Raw genomic sequence first — 6,116 nt, 5'->3', positions numbered from 1 at the left:
CCATACTCGAACAATCCCCGGCAACGGCGCCAAAAACTTGGTGGACGAAATTGTGATCACATCAATGTAGTACTCTTTGTTATTGTATGGAATTATTATTATGGCTCTTGGCTATGTGTGGACACAACTCCGTTCAACTTAACCAGCAAGTGTACTGGGTCATCCAAGTAATACCTTATGTGAGTAAGGGTCGATCCCACAGAGATTGTTGGTATGAAGCAAGCTATGGTCACCTTGTAAATCCCAGTTAAGTGGATTCATAAAGTCAAATGTGATTAGATTGGATAAATAAAGATAAATAAAATAAAAAGGGATAGAAATACTTATGTAAATCAATAGTGGGAATTTCAGATAGGCATGTGGAAATGCTAGAATCCTTTCGAATCTCTACTTTCTTATTGCTTTCATCCAATCCTTCTTACTCCTTTCCATGGCAAGCTGTATGTAGGGCATCACCATCATCAATGGATACTTTTAATCCTCTCGGGAAAATGGTCCTATGCGTTGTCACTGCACGGCTAATCGTCTGGAGGCATCACCCTTGTTGATAGCTACATCCATCCTCTCAGTGAAAATGGTCCAAATGCTCTGTCACAGCACGGCTAATCATCTGTCGGTTCTCAATCAGGTTGGAGTAGAATCCCTTGATTCTTTTGCATTTGTCATCACGCCCACCCTTCAGGAGTTTGAAGCTCGTCACAGTCATTCAATACCGGAATCCTACTCGGAATACCACAGACAAGGTTAGACTTTTCGGATTCTCGGGATCCTACTCGGAATACCACAGACAAGGTTAGACTTTTCGGATCCCCATGAATGCCGCCATCTATCTAGCTTATACCACAAAGATTCTGTTGGGGAATCTAAGAGATATGCGCCCGGCCTAAAGTAGAACTGAAGTGGTTGTCAGTCACGTACGTAGTAGAACGGAAGTGGTTGTCAGTCACGCGCGTTCATAGGTGAGAATGATGATGAGTGTCATGGATCATCACATTCATCAAAGTTATTTATAACGTATATCTTGGAATAAGGATAGGAGAGAATTGAATAGAAAGTAATAGTGATTGTATTGAAACTTGAGGTACAGCAGAGCTCCACACCCTTAATCTATGGTGTGCAGAAACTCCACCGTCGAAAATACATAAGTGAAAGGTTCAGGCATGGCCGAATGGCCAGCCCCCTGAATGATCAAAAGACTGAATGATCAAAGACTTAAACAGTCAAAAGATGTCTAATACAATAGTAAATTATCCTATTTATACTAGACTAGCTACTAGGGTTTACATGAATAAGTAATTGATGCATAAATCCACTTCCGGAGCCCACTTGGTGTATGCTTGGGCTGAGCTTGATCTATCCATGAGCTGAGGCTTTTCTTGGAGTTGAACTCCAAGTTATAACGTGTTTTGGGCGTTCAACTCCGGATCATGACCTGTTTCTGGCGTTTAACTCCAGACAGTGGCATGTACTTGGCGTTCAATGCCAATTTACGTCGTCAATTTCCGAATAAAGTATGAACTATTATATATTGCTGGAAAGCTCTGAATGTCTACTTTCCATAGCCGTTGAGAGTGCGCCATTTGGAGTTCTCTAGCTCTAGAAAATCCATTTCGAGTGCAGGGAGGTCAGATTCCAACAACATCAGCAGTCCTTTTGTCAGCCTTTTTCAGAGTTTTGCTCAAGTCCCTCAATTTCAGCCAGAAATTACCTGAAATCACAGAAAAACACACAAACTCATAGTAAAGTCCAGAAATGTGAATTTAACATAAAAACTAATGAAAACATCCCTAAAAGTAGCTTGAACTTACTAAAAACTACCTAAAAACAATGCCAAAAAGCGTATAAATTATCTGCTCATCAGCAGGGAACATAGAATCAAGCATTGAACCCTCACTGGTAGTGTATATGCGCTCTAATCTCTCAAGTGTTTAGGGTTGATCACTCTACTCTTCTCTAGTCGTGCTTTCTAAACTCTGTTCTTCATCTAACCAATCAACAAATATTTAATGCACAAATGCAAACATCATGAGGGCTTTTTAAGGTTGTAATGGGACTAAGGTAAGGGTGAGGATACATGTATGGCCAAGTGAGTTATACTTTGAATCTTTGACTAACCTAAATTCTCACCTAACACACTCATATACTCTATATAATTCTAAAATCATGCCTAGCTACCCAAAATTCCCACTTTTGCATTACATACTCATGTATCAAATTTTCCTTTAGTTTCCCACATATACATTGATCTTTTATTAAACTTAACATTGGGGTAATTTCGTCCCTTAGTTATTTACTTATTTATTTATATTGCAGTAAATTTTTTTATTTTTCTCCTTTTTTTTAACATAAAAGCAAACATAACATATCAATGCACATGGTTTTTCTGGTTTCACATAAGTAGGTACCCAAATTCCCAATATTTAAATAAAGTAGAAGCATAACACATTCCTTATTAACCCAGGTTTTCCACAATTTCCCACACTTAGTTAACACACTATCTTAAGCTAACCAAAGATTCAAATCAGGTAGTTAATTGTTTTTTCGCTTAAGGCTAGTGATATAGTAATATAAACAAATGGGGATTAAAAGGCTCAAGGTGGCAAACAAAGGTAATTGAAATGGTAGGCTATTTGGGATAAGTGAGCTAATAACAAATGATGGCCTCAGTCATATGCATGCATGTAAATACACTAAACAATGGACATATAGAATGGAACAAAGCAAAGATTGCGATCATAGATAAGAAAACACACAAGAATAAAATATTATGGTTAAATAATGTAACCATACAATTTAAGCTCAAAATCTCACAGGTTGTGTGTTCTTAGCTATAAACTATATTCCAAATTACGATCTTCAAACAAGTTTAACACAAAAGTTTTGATTTAAATTAATGAAATGCTATAAAAAGGGTCTTGAAAAAGAACTTATCACTCCAACCAAGTAGTAGTAGAAGAACATGCACAAAATCAAACAAACATGCAATCAAACATGCAAATGCAACAACTAATTTAACAAGAAAAATTAAACATTGGTGTTGAAAAGAAAATAACTAACCCACGGAAGTCGGTATCAACCTCCCCACACTTATAGATTGCACCGTCATCGGTGCATGCTAAGATGTGCAAGTGGACGGGTGGCTCCAAACAGACACTTTTTCTGTGTCATCAACTTTGATGATCCTCTTCACCCGCCTTGTTGGCGGCTTGACACTTGTAGATGGAGGCGCTTTAGCCGGAGCTTCTTGGTTCCTCTCCTTGCTGGTGTCTTGTCAGTTGCCTGCTCTTTTCCTTTCGTGGTACCCATGCCTAAGGAAGAAGGAAAGAGGAAGACTACTAAGCATATATAACTAAAAAAAATGGAGAGGGAAAATTCCAAGTGATAATAAACGCCAAAAAAAAGATAATAGCGTAAAAACATGGTAGCTACAACATGTAGGTAAGATATCAATTAAGATTAAGAAGGCAATTCATAATAATTAGATGCAGGGGTGTTTATGGCATGCAAAAACAGGCATGAGAAGCATAGCTCAAGCATCAGGTATTAAATGTGCCAAATAAAAGAGCATTTGTAATGATGACAATTGTGAATGATAATCCCAAATATATGTGGAGCACAAGTGTTGTGAAAAAGAGGCATGCAAGTAAAAGAGTAAAAGAAAATAGGATTTAAAGTGCCATAAAAGCTTTTTTACAAACACGTGGTGTGCAAGGTATAATAGGAATGAAAATAATGTAATCCAAATGCATGGGAGAGCCAAATTAATATGTCACTTGTCAAGTGACTCCTCATAATATCCACAAGCTTAATTATAGAAAAGCAACATCCAAATAAAACTTCAACACCAACATAACAATGCATGAAAAAGAAAAAAAGAAACCATGAATAACTAAGCTAAAATAAAAAATTAAAAAGAAAGAAGAATAAATAAATGCAATAATTTAAAAGAGGAGAAGAGTAGAGGAGGAGAGGAAAAGAACTTGAGGTAGAAGAGGGGGGAAGAAAGTAGTAGATAGTGAAAAGGGGTAATGAAGAAAGAAAGAAGAAGAAAAGAATTAGGAATGAAAAAGAATTAGGATTGGGGAAGGGGAGATTTGAAATCTGGCGGTGTGCTGATTGAATTGTGCATCGCATGCGACGTGTACGCGTATAGCACGTGTACGCGTGGGTCGCGCAAAATACAAGTGACGTGTAAGCGTCTGGGATGCGTGCGTGTGCTTTTTGTTGTGCGAATCGCGCGAGTCCAGCCCCGCGCACGCACAACTCTCTGTTCGTTTCGCACAGTGGCCAAAATTGCTTGCGACGCGTGGCAAGTTTGTGCTTCTAGCTCGATACCAGCGCCAGGCCATCACAACTCTCTGCCAAAACACATATTTACGCCGAATTTCAGGATCACGCGTACGCGTCAGGGACACTTATGCGTGGACTGCTGAAAGCGCAAGCGACGCGTACTCGTGGTCTTGCTTGTGCGCAAGGCATGCTTCCAGCACCACTCCAACCCATCTTTCTGTTCAATTTCTTGGTGGTGCGAAGTCACGCATGACGCGTACGCGTCAGTGACGCTTGCGTGTCGCACACCCCTGTTTTTTTTATGCAGAATGCAGAAATTAGGAAGAGTACTGTGAAAAACTAAATAAAATAAAACTAGGAATGAAAAAGGAACGATTATACCATGGTGGGTTGTCTCCCACCTAGTACTTTTATTTACTATCCTTAAGTTGGACATTTGGTGAGCTCCTTGTCAGGGTGGCTTGTGCTTGAACTCGTCCAGGAATCTCCACCAATGTTTGCAGTGCCAATAGCCTCCGGGGTCCCAGACTAGGCGCATAAAGCCTTCAAGCAAGTTAAAGCAAGTGACGAGGCCCCAAGAGTGTTGATTTACAGAATGAATTCTAGGGTCCCAAACCTTGCTTTTGCACTGTCTTTGTTTTGATAATCAATATTCCAACTGGGTGGCAAGCAATCCAAATTCTCAATGAAGTACCCAAATAACTTCCTAGACCCATTCAATCGAGCTCTACACTAGTCCTTGCACTTCAACTTGGAGCGTGCAACCATATTGAACCTTGCATGATAACTCCTACCACTAACCATCTCCCTCTTACTCTTAAAGCCACAAAGAGCTCTAAGTTGACCATCCGTTTCTAGTAAACCATATTCAAGCGGGAAAGTAAAGGTTAAGGATAAGAATTTTACGCACTTAAATGTTGTATTGGATGGTAATGGCTTCGGGAGAGGTGTTTTTAATGATCTTGCAGGCTCCACTCCCTTTTTCTCTTCTTTGAATTCTTCCACCTCTTTGTAAGCTTCTTCAATTTCAACCTCTTCCTCTTGGTAGCTTCTTTCAATTCAATCTCCTCTTTATTGCTTACCAAATGCATGGGAGGTTGTGCTTCTTCTTCTTTGATCTCCATGTCTAGTCCAATAGGAGAGGGTTCAATTGTAGATAAGAATTTGTCAATGATTGAATCCATCTCTTGATCATCCCCTTCGAAGTCTTCAACCGTGATATGCCTTGGAGGTTGTACACCCTCCTCAACATCAATTTCAATCTTCTTGGATGGATTTTCTTCCAGTCGAGATTCCCATGAAGGTTCCGCATCTCCTAAGTCTTCAACCACCTCTTCCTCTTCTTCTAGAATTTCGGCTTTCTCCACTTGCTCTAATACAAAATCGAACTCCTCCTTGATGTCTTCTGATGAGCGGATAATTTATACGCTTTTTGGCATTGTTTTTATATAGTTTTTAGTAAGTTTAAGCTACTTTTAGGGATGTTTTCATTAGTTTTTATGATAAATTCACATTTCTGGACTTTACTATGAGTTTGTGTGTTTTTCTGTGATTTCAGGTAAATTCTGACTGAAATTGAGGGATTTGAGCAGAACTCTGAAGAAGGCTGACAAAAGGACTGCTGATGCTGTTGGAATCTGACCTCCCTGCACTCGAAATGGATTTTCTGGAGCTACAGAACTCCAATTGGCGCGCTCTCAACGGCGTTGAAAAGTAGACATCCAGGGCTTTCCAGCAATATATAATAGTCCATACTTTATTCGAAGAATGACGACGTAACTTGGCGTTGAACGCCAAGTACAGCTGCTGTCTGGAGTTAAACGCCA

The sequence above is a fragment of the Arachis duranensis genome, chromosome 10, assembly GCF_000817695.3.
Source record: "Arachis duranensis cultivar V14167 chromosome 10, aradu.V14167.gnm2.J7QH, whole genome shotgun sequence".
Lineage (NCBI taxonomy): Eukaryota > Viridiplantae > Streptophyta > Magnoliopsida > Fabales > Fabaceae > Arachis > Arachis duranensis.
The sequence above is the reverse complement of the archived record's forward strand: the minus strand, read 5'-3'. Positions refer to the sequence as shown.